Below are 15,175 nucleotides of genomic sequence, written 5' to 3' on the forward strand. Positions count from 1 at the left end.
GTCTCAGTGTCTATTTTTCGAAGTCCCTGGGACCAGTTTGCTCATGTATAAAGACTCACAGGTATCTATTCCTTGTACTGTTGAAGTTGTACCTTAATGGATCTGGGAGTGTTCTGCAGGCATTCATATATCTGTTCTTATACTCAGAACCTGGTTTAATTCTCTGCTCCTAGACTCACTCTCAAGTATATATGTAGGTAGGGAGTGACATGTAGATAATAGACAATATTGATGTGTGACTCTGTCACCTTCTCTGTCTCCCACTTTGTTTGAAAGCATTTCCGTGGGCCTGTTCCTTGATTGAAATATTTCATTTTGGTCTAACAGATGATTGTGTTGCCAATCATTTCCTGTAAGTATGGACTATTGGTTTGCACTATCAGCTGATTGCTGTTAGATGCCAAAACTGAAGATTTTTTCTTTCCTCATCCAAAGGGAATGCATGTAAATGCTTTCGCAAATATTATAATGTGGTTGGATTTTAATGAGTTTAACATTTAAATATGTTGATACCTGAGCTGAGAGATGCAATTGAATTTTAAAGCATTGTTACTGTCGTTGCCTATTGGAAGACTGGTGTTCATATTAAGTGTACATAAAGGATAGAATTGTGGTAAGAATACTACTAGAATTGTGCTACATAAAGGTAAGAACTGTGAAAGGAAAAAGTACACCCACCGTCTTCTTCTCTAAGTGTTATTTGCAAGTCTAGCTTCAGAAAGCAAAAAATCATATTAAAAAACTTCTTGACATGAAAGCTAACACTGAAACATAGCTGAGTGTTCTAAATGGAGAAGACTTATCTGCATGATAAGTTTATAATATATAAATTCCTTTAAAAATTAGGACACAGAAAAGACAAATCATACCAGGTCATTTTTGTTCCTATTTGGAGAATGTGGGTATGTGTTACTGCTCTCTAGTAAAAAGTTTCAAGGCGCTTCATGTTTCAGTTCACTTGCTGTTTTCCAGTAGCTTTACCCTTCCACTGACTCCAGGGAGATGCTGTCTTAGAACAGCTTGGGGGTTCATTCTCTTGTTTCCTGAACTCTCCCAAGTTTCCTAAACCCTTCACAAGTTTTCTTTTGTGTCCTTTCGCAGACATATATGCTAAGAAGTATTTTAATGATTGCTCTGTTCATATGAGCTAAATTATTTCTCGGTGATCTTTCCCTATATTTGTTTTATAACTCTTGCCAATATAAGCTGCTTTTATTTCATAGTTCCTCTGGAGATTGGGTTCTTTATTTATCCTTATATTTGAATGGAACAAATGTTACTGGTGTTAGTCGGGTGAATCTAATCAATGTATTAGAGGCAGAGAGGACTGTTCCCTCTCCCAGTTTGTTAGCTAGACTCGTAGTAAGTTTCTCCTCACCTGAGGAACATTATTGACTTCAGTATGAAGCACTAGGTTTGTTGGGCAGATGCCATCTCAAGCATACATTGGTCTTACAATGAGATTACTAAGAAAAGCTTGTTAGGAGATTGCTTCCTAGGCTAAATGCCAGTTTACATGGCCCATTTGCTTGTAAGCCAAGTGGTTCCTCTTTGTTTGTTGGTTCTTTATTCTATGGCAGGTTTGCTAGCCAGGAGTTGCTTGGGAGAGAAGTTAGTTGCTAAGTCTCCTTGGCAGTTCATAATAGGTTTTGTTGCTATTGAATTGAGTGTGAGCGTTGCAGTTCTTTGAGAACCTCAGTCCTCTAAGGGCATAGGTGGGATGGAGCTCCGAGGAGGCAGGTGCTGGGTTGGTTCTCCCAGGCTCCCTCTCAGCATCTTCTCAGGAAACCTCAGTACTGAGACAGGCGTCTCACTACTGATTGTGGGTGGAATTCATCATATCAAAAGTAGATAACTGCAGTATAGATTGTCTCAATTAATTATCCAGATTGTTTTTATAGTGAGCAGAGAGAAGCAGAGTGAATAATTTTAGGATGTAATTCATCTTGTCCTAAAGTAGACGTTTAAAATATGTCAGATGAATTGTTCCCTAAAATGGCTGTTTCTCTCCATTAACTATAAAAGATGTGGATGCTGATGCCTGTAGTGTAGAGATCTGAAGTGAGATGAGATAAATCGTACTCTCTGTGGCTTGAGGGGAAAAACAATTTTCTAATAAATGTTTACATTCTCAGCTTAGTTCTTTGGGCCTGGTAGAATTTGGAACTGTGCCCATGATAACCCACTTGATTTTATATAGAAGGTTCATTTGTTTAAAAATACTCTTGAGCAACCCTTTTCAGGAAACAACAATTACTTACATAAAACGGTGTGGATTTTTATCTATACGTTGTATGCAGGAAAAAACAGTAACAGTCTTCCCTGCTGCTCCCCTTTAGAGAAGACAACAAAGTACACGTAGTCCAGGTGCCAATTCTACCTGGGCATGGCCCTATTCATGGCACAGCTACATGAAGTACAGTGTGTTCTCCAGTGTGCAGGAGATAAAATGTTATTATCACATGAGACACAATGTACCTCCATCATCCTCTGAGGTACAGTGCTAGTTCTTAAACAATGGTTTCCATAAGTAAGTACATCCAATTTATTTAACCCTTTAAACAATCAGAAATAACTTTAGATGTGGCTTAAAATTCTATCAACATTTTATAAAAATGGAAATAATCCATATTAAATAAAACTTGGATACCTAGTTGGTTAATTTACTGAGCATTTTCATCATTTAGTGGTTATTATTTGCATTGTTTTATACTGTTTGCTTACTTAACCATTTTAACGCCTTATTTAGTTGTGTTTTTGTTTGTTTGTATTTTCAAAGAGCATTTACTAGAGCATCTTACTCCAGACCTGTTACATATCCAAAACCCTTGTCAGCAATCTGGTGCAAAGAGGACATCAGTCTGGCTAAGCATATGAAAATAAAATAGGTATTTCAAGAGTACTGAAGTCATTAAATGTTCTTTGTAATTGTCTCATGTTTTGTAAGTTAAGCTAATGCTACTTTTAGGGTATGCATGTTGGAGACAGACGTTTTGTCTGTTGGCTAAAGGGATTGGGAAAGTCAAGTTGTTCTTGGTTCTGTCTCTGATTATCTGAAATTTGGCAAATTGTTTCCTGTTCCTCAATTTAAGCATAATGTTTTGAGAACTTAAATGAAAATTTTCAAGTAAGTGTAGTATATTATTACTTTTCAACTCAAATGTTCAGATTCCTCTTAGGGAAAAGGATAAACACTCTTCTATTGAGGAGTCCGTAGAGATGGGCTGAAATCTTCTATGTCAAATTCAGATCTTTCTGCAAAGCTGTGCAGAGAAATCATTGCTTTTTAGTGGAGATGAAGTTGAGAAAATGCTGTATGACAAGTCAGAGCTCTCAGGTCAGTCTCCAGGTTGTTTCAGATTCTTTAAAGAACATTTTCCCTTGAAAAGTATTAATTCTTGAAGTAGTAGTCATGCTATTTCAAGGACATCTCTTAGTCTGTGCTGTGAAAGAGAAAACCTAGAGATAAGGGAAAAAGTGGTTTAAAGGAAGAATTTGGTGGTACATCATAAAGAGAAGACTATGTTGAAAGAAGGGAAGGCTTGCATCTTGGTAACATTTCAGACTTTGTGAACAACTTGTGGTCCTGAAATCTCCATTAATTCAGTCCCCATTCCCAGAGTTCAGATCTTCCAACACAAGGCTTGAGGACTGCTTCTGACCCACCATGGTTAGCTGAGGAGGGGCTCAAATCCTGCTGATTCTTAGAGAATGTTCCTCCAGGACTTATCTATGTGTGGAGGGATTTAAGGGCTGAAAGTCTGATGGCTTTGCTCCCCTGGTGGGCAGGCTTCATTAGGGTGAGTCCTAAATAGTGGCTGAAACAAAGGGACACTGGTTGTTAAGCCTCTCTGGAAAAAAACTGGCAATGGGTATTAGAGTGAGAGCTGGTCCAAACTGCTTTCATCCATTTCCTTTTGCCTTGTTCCTATATACGGTGCTACTCAATGCCATTGCAGAGCATTTCTTTTTCTGTTTGAATCAGGTATTTCCATTGCATAGAAAAACTGCTTCTTCTCTCATAGGTATTCTGTTTTAATTTAGCTGCTAGAAATTATTCCCAGTAGTATTTTTTTTCTTGTTTTAATCTGTACAATCACGCTGTTGTAGCTTCATATTAATGTTCTTGCATTGTCTGTCATTTGAAAAGAGTGAACATTATTACTGTGATAGTAAACAAACAAAAGAATGGTGACATCAACATTACAACTATTTAAACTGTCCTTGAGTAGGAATCATTTGAGTCACGCTTAAAACTTAAGAGGCTGAACCTACAAGTCTCTGTTCTTATCCATGATTAACTACTGACAATTCAGGTACCTGGTGAGCTGAATAAGGACTATCTCTTTATGTGAAGTACATGTCTAAAGATCAGGAATAATTACATTCCACATTAGCCTTCACGGCCTCCCTGACCTGGTTAATTAATTTTTTGCTAGGATAATAATAGTAGAAATAGATTTAAAGATATGCTTCATCATTAAGTATGTAACTGACCTCCAATTTTAAGAGCTGAACCTTTCATTTATTTCCTTTTGGAGACAGGTTAAAGCTCCTTGTGGTGAGCTTGCTGAAAATGCACAAGCTGGAATCTAGTTATTGTCAGTTCGGTTACGCTCTCTGAGGTTGTCTCTCTTTGTAAACTGCATTTAGCACTGACAAGCAAAAAGCAATTGCAATGCTACTGTTCTGGCACTAGGGAATATTCTCCCCCTCTTTTTTTGCTGTTGTTGTTGCATTTTCCTTTTCTTTCTTTTCTTTTTTTTTTTTTGTTATTGATCATGAAACTGATCCCCTTCCAGCAAGCTCTGAACAGGACCAAATAAAGTCATTGAAAGCAATTTGATACTTCTATTGGCAGGCTACGCAGATCAGATACTCCCTTGAAAGAGAACGAGAGTTATAAACAAAGCTTAGAAGTCTAGGAATAGCCCCCAGCTTCAGCAAACCCTTAAAATATTTTGTAATTGTATCTTCAATCATGAATTAGCCAGGAAAAACAGACCTTTTTTGCCTTTATATTTCACTGCTGTATGCTGTTTTTAATTGCCCACAGGCATACTGTTGTGATCTTCTTTGGAAGTTTAAAACCAGGATAAAAATGCAAATCTAATTATTTCTTTTATCTAATCTAATTAACTTTTAAAAGTAATGATAGATGCACTGTAGCCTGCATCAAACATTTTAATAATGATGTTTCTGGATTAAAGAATAGGTAAAACTACTGTAATTTATAAGCAATCAAAATTATGGCAGTTGAAAATGTAAATGATTGTGTTGGCTTAATAAACTATATCTGTAGCTTGTTAATTTATAGTAGAAAGGATACATATCCCTTAAATTCCAGGTTGCTTATGAATTGGTTCCCAACTATCCTTGGTATCTTTATTTATTTATTTGTTGTTAGCAGTTCAGTATTAAAAAAATAAAATAAAATGTCTAGGTGTCTTCCACAGTGCAGTTGTCCACATGAAATAGACAAGTGGTGATAGGTGCCTGTAACTTGCAGCTGGCTGCTAACACACTGATTCAGATCTGTAGGACTCTGCTGTAGGTGCAACATTGCAGCTTCTGTCTGGCTCATAACTTGCTTAGCAAAAATGGAAAGCGGTCCATGGAAGAAAGACACAGATGGTAAACATCAAAGTCAAATGTTTCACATTTTATTTATTATGACATGGTGGCTTATTAATGAGTTCTGAAGTCCTTGTTTGATAACTACCCAAGCAAAAGCTCTGTTACAGACTAGCTTTTTCCACCGAAAGCCATTCTCATGGCTGGCTAGCTTGGAATTTCTTTCAGCAAGGTGGCAGGAGAAGAAAAGTTGGATTCTTACCCTCTTCCAGCAGCCCATGCTTCAATAAATACTCTGTCTATGCTCCCTTTCCTTTATTCAACCCCTTCTATACTAAAATTGCTTTGGCACGATTGCGTGGTGGTGGCCTAAGGAAAACGATGAATTGTGCTGAAGCTTTGCCCTATCTCCTAAGAGTCTGGTCTTGCACCTTGGAATCTGTAAAGCTCCTGCTAGCTGCTCTGCCTTGGAGGCCTTCAGCCCCTGAAAAAAACATTTCTTCTGGCAAAGAAGGAAGTAGCTGGATTCCACTCTTAACAGAATCCTTAAAACTGTATGTAGTCTTGAGGTGGGAGGGATTTTCTTGTTTTATTTTATTTTACTGTGATTTTCTAAGAGTTAAAATAGCTGTCTTACAGTTTTCTAATTCACTGTTTTTTTTTTCTTTCTTTTAAATAGCTTTATTTCGCCTACCCAAGTCTAAACAAATTGTATTTAATGCAAAAATTAAGCCTTGTGTATCTCTTTCATATGACTTCTCTAATTATAGAGCAGTAAATGGTAGAATAGCATATGTTAGCAACATGAGCAGCAGTCTATGAAATGAGCTACAAGTTAATAAAATGATCTTGTGGTGGTGTTGGCCAAATGTTAGCACACATGTTTCGGAAAGTGATATTTCAACAGAGTTGAAGAATAGGACTTTGGCACACGGGTGCCGAACATGATCTGATGTATGGAAATTAGTTAAACCAAAGTAAATGTCATTGTTCCTCGGGCTCATGTCGGTGCAGAAAATGATAGTAGCTGCCCTCCCACTTTCCTTCACCCACGTCTGTTTTAAAATTGGAAATGAAGGCAAAGGCACCCATATTCCCAGTTCAAGTACTGCTGTTTCTTTCCTTCTGGGCACATTGCAACTTAAGGGCTTGTTCTTGGCCATGCCTGCTACCAAAGCCAGGCTACAATCTCATTGATTCTATTGAGCCCAAACATACGTTCTGCTGCCTTTGCTTACAGAAGGGCCTCAGATTTGAGCTGTGTTAATGTAGAGGCAGATTATAACCAGCTCCTGAGAAACTTAGGATCAAGAGGATCAAGCAAATACTTACTGCCCACCTATACTGTTGCTCAGGGGTCACTCTCAGCTGGTGGGCTGCCCTTTCCAACCAAGCAAAATGCTCTGGCAGCCTCAGGGCTTGCCGATCTATACACCCTGGTTTAGCTCCCAAAGATCCTGGCCGAGGTCGTGCACTGCTGAACTATCTGGTGCTGTTCCTCTGGTAGCACAAGTAAGCATCACCCTCACTGTCAGTCAGCATAATATAACATCTACAATATTTGGATTAAAGCAGTTATAATGCAGTATTAGCTCCAATACAGAAAACCAGTTTCCTTCCCAAATGGCATGTGCACAGACTAAAATGGGTAACTGAGAACAGAAACTGAGCAAACTGGCAGGCTGCCAGTGGGGCTGACCCTGTGAAGTCTTATTTGCCTGTGTAATACTTTCCTAGCCAGTATTTGATGATTTGTATGTAAGTGTTACTCATATAAGAAGGCTTCACAGAATTGGGCACGTCGTATGAAGAAGGACTTAGACTATTAGCATTGTGGTTGGGATATCAAAGACATAAATGATACTAATGAGGCAGGGGTGTAATTTGTTTTACTAGAGAAACATGTAGTCGGAAAAAACAGGCAACCTCTTGGACATGCCAATTCTTTTTCAGCTCTTTCCTCAGTGTTACATCAAAACATGTGCCAGGACTGCCACAGAAACTGCCAAAGATATTGGCCTTTCATTTCTAATTAGTTACTTTTTCAGTGATGATTTTTGTGATTGACAATAAGATGGCCAAGAGGAAAAACAATCAGGATTTGGATGACTTTTTTTTTCTTCATAACTTATATATTCATCAGGAGATAGTGAATAAAGAAAATAGTTAATAAATGTTAGTATTAAAATGACTTGATTTATGGAGATATTCAGGTATACAGGCAAGACTGGAATGTGATGATATCAGAGGTCAAAATTTCTGTCTGCTGAAGCAGGTATTTGGAGTAAAATGATGAAGTACAGCCCCACATAAAAAGGCCAAAAGCATTTAGAAAATAAATTGTAAAATACTTTTTGAAATCTCACAGTAAAACCTTAAATTTACCAGATGGGCTAAACCCTGACCTAAAGGATCAAAATGTTTTCCAGTTGTTATACTTAACAGTGTATGAAAACTGTTACAAGACATGATGAATTTGTTGTTCAGTCTTTGAAGTAATTGTGGGAATGCTCAAGAATGCAAGTGTGTTATTGAATCAGTTTGAACATAAAAACTTATTTAAAATATATTTAATGTCATGACAGCAAGGAAGAAGTGAGTGCGTTGCTCCCTGAATGCTTTCAGGAATTATGAATTCACATAAAGAAAGTAGTAGTATGTGCAAACAAATGAACAAACTAGGTGTCATTTAACACTTGGTATACACTTGAAGGCAAATAAGTAAAATAAAGTGAATGAAAATGTCTAATATTCCTCTTGGCCCTTATGCAACTAGTTAATCCAGATACTGGTAAAAATGTCAAAGCATAGTTCTCAAGGAAAGGTGAACCAACTTGGCCTGGAATTTTCTATCTAATTTCAAGTCACTGTTAAAGCAAGAAAAAGCTAATTTAAGAGTGCAGCTTACACCATATTTTCTTTTGTTGTTGTTTTTTTACCGTCTTTCATTAGAGCCTCTCTTTCCCCTCCCTTTTCCCCCTCCTCCCCCCCCCCAAAAAAAAATATATATATATAAAATTAGATAATGTAGTTACGTTGTATGCAAGATTTTTACTTGTTTAAAAGAAGCTGGTCTTTTACATAAATCTTACATACATCTTCAGCAAGTTGGACACTTGCACAGCTTGGCTAAATTATGTCTATATTGAGAAACTAAGAAGTTACACAGTGTGCATTCCATACTTGAGGGATGGGAAATAAAAATTGATATACTGTGCGACACATGATATAACACAGTGAAATATCTTTTAAATTCCAGAGGGATGCACTGACATCACCACACTTAATTCACATGCAGTAACTCCCACAAAATGTTATTAATTTTAAATTGGAGTTTGTAATCATTCAATAAAAAGAAAATAAATGATGTAAACAGTATACAATGGTGCATTATGAGATGTTGAATTCATCTTATTCACCAACCCAAAATGCCGGTATATTAAGAAAACATTAATGTTGTAGCACCAAATAATAAAAGCAAAGAAATTCACAGTTGATGGCGGTGAAATCCATCTTGAGACATCACCACCCCACAGTATGGCAGGGGACTTCTGAGTTAGAAAACTTTATTTTAAAGTAAAGTATTACTCTTTTATTCTGTGAAGCAGAGATCAGAAAGGTGGAGCAACATATAGTTAGTTTACAATCTAGATCAGGAAGATAAATAAGTAGTGTGGAGGCAAGCCTTAAGTGGGCAGTTGCTACAGGCAACAAAATAAAGCGGATAGTGCAACGTATACCTAATAGCCTAAGTGCAGACTGGGATTCCTTGTTTGAAAAAGCAATTTATATATTAAAGATTAAAAATTTTCTTTGAGGAGGGGATCTGGCAGTTTTTTGTTTTTTGTTTTTTTTGCTGTGGCAAGAAGTGATTGGTATGGAAGAACTCGCTGGTCTAACTTTGCCTTTTCCATCTCATTGAATTTTATTGGTTGTATATTTTCAGGATACTCATCTTCTCTATAACTGCGTATCTGAGTATCTCATAAGCTCAAGTGTATTATCCTCACAACACTCTTTTGAGGCAGAATAAAAAGCCTATAGATATTTGGGGTATCTAATTTTAAATATCTAATTTGGATGACTGAATTAGGACTTTAGACTCCATATATAAAACAGTCCAGGTGCTTTGAATTACCTTCTGTTGATTAGACAGGGAGGGTAGGTTCCTAATTTAGGCACCTAAGTTAAATCTCCTGAGTGACTTGATCCAGGTCTTAAACGAAATTTGACAGACCTGAAATCTGTGTTTTCAGAATGCATATTGTGGTTCTCTAACATCTTGTCATTCTTTCTATCACAATTTTCTGTCAAATGAGCACTTTCATTTATTCTAATGGAGCTTTTCGCCAGAGTGTATTTACTTCAGCCAGCCAGAAAAATATTTGCTCGTTCCTTTTACCCACGTTGATGCCTTAAAAAAAATAAAAAAAAAATCAGCTAGCTTGACTCTCCTGTGGTCATGATGGTGTAGCTGTTGTCAAACATGAAGAGGCAAGTGCAGAAGAAGCCTGTCATTTCCCAAATCCATGTATTTTCTTTACAGATACAGAAAAACTTCTGCAGCTATGAAACATCCTTTGAACAGAAGTTTATTGTGGAGAGAAAATAATTTTTTGTTCAGAGAACACCCGAATTTCTCAGTGGTCCCTCCTACATTTTGCAGGGTGTTCGAAAGACTTACTTGAAATGGCTGTGAAATAATGTTTTTTATTTAATCAAAATGACTGCTTCTAAATGGAGATCTTGCATGCCACATTTTAGGCCAGAATATATTTTTATAGCCAAGTTATAAACCTCTGAAAAAGGGGGCTTATAATGGAAAGGTTGACACAACATTAATTTTAGTGTTGTAAACGCAATGGTATAATTTTGGAAAAAAGCCTTTATAGCTGTGCTAAGATATTAATTGCAGGAAATTACAGCATATCCTATTAAAGTATTATGTCAGTGGCATACATAGCATATAACACCTTTGCATATTCTCCCTTGTTTTCACGGCAACGTTTTGCATTTTGATCTGTAAAGAGTAGATGGATAAAATGGCTCAGAGTTTCTGATTATTATTGCTCAAGGGGAAAAACAGCCTGGATAATGCTTTCTTATGGCCTATTCTAGAAACAGGTCTTCTGTTAACCAGGTAAATTCATTATGGGTAATAAGGAATTAACCAAATTCTGCTGAAGTGAAAGTCTTACATTTATTTTGTGACTTTTGGACCAGGGATTAGAATTTGGAACTGATCTTTACCCTAAAAAATTAGTCAGAATCTTTCCAGAATTGCAACAGTTTTTGCAACAAACTCATTTTTACTGATAAGGGTTTACTTTCAATTACTTACAGAGTCATTCCCGGCTGTTACAGCTGTGTGGCAGACACGGTTTCTTACCTTTCTGATTTCTGTTCATTCAATTCTTCATTAATGCATTTTATGTATATATTGTGGAGGAGGAGCTGTAGATATCTACCAAGTTGAATGCAGTGCATTGAATTGTGCGTTTTTTTTTTTGTTGTTGTTTTTTTTTTGTTTTGTTTTGTTTTGTTTTGTTTTTTTTAATTTCAAGGCAATAGGTTATTTACTGCATTTCTGCCACTGTTAGGATTGCAGGGGCATAATAATACCTTGTTACAGGAACTGTTCTTATGCAGTAATTATTTGTTAATATCTTGGTTTTAATATGTGCTGAATTGTAGCTTTAGGGTACAGCCTAAGGTTGGATGTTGGCTTTACTGCAGTTGTTATTTTAAACTAGGTTGAACTTCTATTAAAATAGTTCCTTCTGTCAGATCTTTCAGAATATGGGAAGTATCTTTTATTTGTAAAACACCTTCTATTGAGGTCTTAATCTCATCAGGAACTTTCAGTGTTCCATTGACACAAATTTGCAGTGAAAGAATATCAATAATAACAATATGCATTTATTTTTATTTTAAACAGAAATATTTTTAATTTATTATCCAGACCTGGAGTCTTGGTATTTTATCTCTTTTCCCATCTGAAGACAGTGGAGCTTGCACAATACTTTTGCTTAGGAAAACAAACAAACAACAACAAAACAAACAAACAAACAAAAAAAAACACGGTCATGTTGTATGGTAGGTGAATATCTAACAAGATGGGAGCAAAGACCTTTTCTAAAACCCCACTAATATGCAAGTTCATTGGTCTGTTAATGTTTCCCGTTAATTGCAAGACTTTAACATATAACCATTGAATATATCTGGTTTTACTTATCAAATCCAGAACTGCTTTTTCTCTGCCTGCTGAGCAGGAAAAACTCCATGCTGTACCAGTTTCTTTTTACTTGGGGCTCCCAGTATCATCAGGATTAAAACTGTCAGAACAGTCAACCCTCTTTATTTTGTGGTTTTAAATACAAAGCAGAATATTGTTGCCTGAGAAATGGCACGCTTTCAATGTGTTAGTTAAAAATTGCCGAGTGGACAAAACAAAAAGGATTCCTGTTAATAGCAGGCATTGAAATATTGCTTTCACCATTTTGGGGAAAGAGGATACAAATCTGCACTTTAATTTATTTTTATTCTACACCACTAACTTGTCTTCATTGGCTTAATCCCACGCTCAAGTATAAGGAAAAACTCATGCTCAAGTTAGTGAGAGTTTTGCTTCATTGAATGCAATGCAGGGTGCCATTTCCTCAGCTGGTGTTGTTCATTTTCTCTCCACTTATGTCAGTCTAATACTGGAAGTACAGAATTAGGCCTGCTTTTTAAAAACAAAAAGAGCTCACGTGGAAATGACAGCATTTCATTTTGCTTTTTTTATTCGCTGTAAAATATTCCTCTGCTGTGTGTGTGCATTTATATTTGGGGATAATTGTGCCTATCTGCTCTAGAACACTCCGAGGTAGCTGATATGTTGTATGTGAATATTTTTGTCTTACAGGTCATTTATTTTGGTTATCAGTTTGTGCTATTAATATTCTTAATCACTAGAGCCCTTTTTATTTATTTATTTTAAATCCAGAACAGTATAGTATAGATGAATATTTGTGATAATACTTTTGTAACAAACAAAACCAAAGTGATTTCCACATTGAATTACTTTTCTGTTTGGTTTGCTTTAGTTGAGAAAATACTCTCTTACTAGGCAAGGCTACACATCTGCCAGTTTATTTGCCCTGTTGTTTTACTATCAGTTGAAATATGCATGCGTTTCATATGTAACTTTAGGAGGAGCAGAATATACTAGTAATTTATACAATAGACGCTGATGATTATTGACCATTAAAGAGTAATAAAACATTTCCTCTGTGAAATAGATGTAGCATCAAATGTCTTTATTTCTGACAGTAAATGTTTCAGGTTTACTACATAGACATTAATGTTATTAAAATCTGGCTACACTCTAGCAAACATAGGTCACCTCTTATAAAATGAATGGCATTGCAAGCAGAAGAAAAAAAATACTTTGAAGAAAGTCTCAAGCTCATGTGTATATTAACCAGAGCAGATGAAATGATTTATTGGGTTTTATACACAATCTGTAAAGGGTAAGCATTGCTAACAGAATGAGTGGCAGCCTCAGGGAGCTGAGTAGCCCCCAGGGACCAGCCTTTGTTCCTCTGGACTTGACAGGCATGTGTCCCTGTTAAATGAGGGCTTAATTTCTCTCATATGTGCACAATTTCCAAGCTCAACAAAGGCAGCCAGGACTGGAGCTATTTAAAAGAGCCAGCTCAGGAGGAAGCATTCCTGGAGAAAGGGGATGCTAAGGGCCTAATTACTCACTATAGTTCAGTAACTGATTTTTTTTTTTTTTCCTAAGCATGGTTTATTAACACAGAACTGCTACTTTCATTTTACATAAACATAGATTGAAATTACAAGGGTGTTACTTCTCTTTGTGAAATAGCCATTTTAAAGGTCTTACTGACCAAAATTAACACAAGAAGTATGTTCATTTTATTTTAAGCTTCCAATGAAAGTCATCACCTTTAAATCTTGGGGAAAGATTTCTTTTAAAAGTGCAGAGGCATTAATTCTCCAGTGTCTTCATCTTCTTTCTCAATCTCTCCCTGTTTCACATATAGTTGTAGGAGTTGTCCTCAGTGCTTACTGCATTCAAGTAAATATGTTAATTAAAATTGTCTGGAAAAATGGTTCAGCATATGTAAAGCTTATTAATATTTACTTAATTACATGTCTAGTGTGGTATGCCTTTTACAAGCCTCTCTCTACATATTTAAATTTGTGTTTAGACCCTGCAGACCTTTATGGTGCCTTTGAAATATTCTAATGACACTGCTCCATACAAGAAGTTGAATTTTTTCCCTCCTTTTCTAGAACTGGGCTTGGGTCACCCTTCTGTTACTTGCAGCTGGCATGTTCTGTGGAGAACAGGGCAGCAGTTTGACAGGGATGCTGGGGGGGAAAAAAAAAGGCATGGAAAATGCAGTTATTTTCTCTGGCCAGTGTTGCCGAGCTCCTCTGTTACTTTGAAAGAAGGACACACTGCTCCTGTGCAACAGGTTTGAAACATTGTGGTCCCCATTAGCAAACCACTTTGTCTGAAATACTATGTTTTCATGCTTATTTCCTATCCTGAAACAAACAAGAAACTCTTGTGAAATAGGTAGCACATTTGATTCTTCTCTATCAGAACATTCTGATCCTCTTAAAATCAAAATCCAGATATGGGTGGAAGAAAATGTTCTGACAGCTCTGTGGGGCCTGCTCCCTGAGGGGGCTGACTGGGCCTACAAAATGGCGGCAGAGAAGGCCTCAAAGTTCATAGCTGTGCTTGGGCCATGGTGCATATACTTTTGTGAAAACAGAGACAAAAGTTGCAATTAGAGTGTGACCTCAGTAGAAGAAAACTTACTGAATCAAGAAGAGCCTTTCGATGTGAAAATGATAAAATTTAGGGAAAAAAAAAGAAACCGGAGCTTCTAATAGAGTGCTGCTTCCAACTGAGGTAAAGTAATGCTTTGTTTTTCCTTGAACTGTTTCTTTGCCACATAATTAGTTTTGATAACCTTATTTTAATTTTTTACATCAAGTGGGACACTTTTGAAACCAAACATGTTTCCAATATAATGATTAAAATCATCAGAATTGATTTGGAAAGTTCAGCAAACCTCATAGTCTCTCCAATCTACACTGAAAAAAAAAAAAAAGGTAACTCAGTAAATATTAGGGAAATAACTTTTTTTTTTTTTTTTTTTTTCCCATGTTAATTTCAGTTTTTGTAACACATTGCATAATCTGGTCATCATAAATAGGTATCCTGATAGAATTTGTAGATCAAATTGTCAGGTTTTATACTCTGAACTTTCACTGTACATGGAGAAAAATTGTGAATGTACAAACTGCAGGTTGCAGAATGCTAAGAATGAACCGAATTATAAACTTTTAAATGTTTTAGATCATCCCTGAGTAGACAGTGCCCTAGCAGTATGAAGAATTGGAGGTTTTAGAGAGATTATTTGAAACAAAAAATATCCATTATTTACTCTTTCTGAGAAGAATGAGATGTATGATGGATTACTGCAAAGGGATGTAGGACTTGTTCTGGTTTATCTACTCTTTCCTTTCAAGGCTTTGTTCTCTCATGCTGAAGAAAGGGATGATAGTAATA

At 36.4% G+C, this 15,175-nt stretch overlaps 1 protein-coding gene across 19 annotated transcripts in view; it reads left to right on the plus strand.

Annotated features, from left to right (window-relative positions):
- SOX6 (SRY-box transcription factor 6) overlaps window positions 1-15,175 on the plus strand; it is a 380,820-nt gene that overhangs the window by 235,327 nt on the left and 130,318 nt on the right. The gene's annotated exons all lie outside the window — the stretch shown is intronic.

This window comes from Anas acuta, chromosome 5, assembly GCF_963932015.1.
Source record: "Anas acuta chromosome 5, bAnaAcu1.1, whole genome shotgun sequence".
Classification (NCBI taxonomy): Eukaryota; Metazoa; Chordata; class Aves; order Anseriformes; family Anatidae; genus Anas; species Anas acuta.